Raw genomic sequence first — 532 nt, 5'->3', positions numbered from 1 at the left:
CTTGGTTCATGACGTTTTGGATATGTCAAAATCGACCAGCACTTACTGCTGGAGCCATCTATTGACAAACAGCGGGAACTTAGTTGCGCATCTAATAATATCTAATAGCACTAAGACATCGTGCTTGCTTCTTATACGTCATTTTTCAAATATTATTGTTAGTTATTTAAAAAAGCTTTCTATAATTTCGGTTTATTATTAGGACCTTAACTTAGTTTCCGCCCAAAAAATACTGAGAAAAAGCATTTATTGTAAAAAATTTATTTAAATTATTTCAATGAAAGTATTTTCCATCACTTTCTACAACTTTTTGCCATCTTTCTGGCAACTGGGCGATACCATCTCGATAAAACGATGTTTGTTTCGAAGCAATCCATTCGTCCACCCATTCTCGCACTTCTTCAACATTTCGGAAGCGTGTACCACTCAAGCCGTGCTGCATCGATCTGAACAAGTGGTAATCAGAAGGCGCTATGTCTGGTGAGTACGCTGGGTGAGGAAGAGTTTCCCATTCGAGCTGCGTCAGTGTTTC

Source organism: Odontomachus brunneus, unplaced genomic scaffold (assembly GCF_010583005.1).
Source record: "Odontomachus brunneus isolate Ranch 3 - 2012 unplaced genomic scaffold, Obru_v1 Obru_scaffold_287, whole genome shotgun sequence".
NCBI classification, from domain to species: domain Eukaryota; kingdom Metazoa; phylum Arthropoda; class Insecta; order Hymenoptera; family Formicidae; genus Odontomachus; species Odontomachus brunneus.
This window is presented reverse-complemented; position numbering follows the sequence as displayed.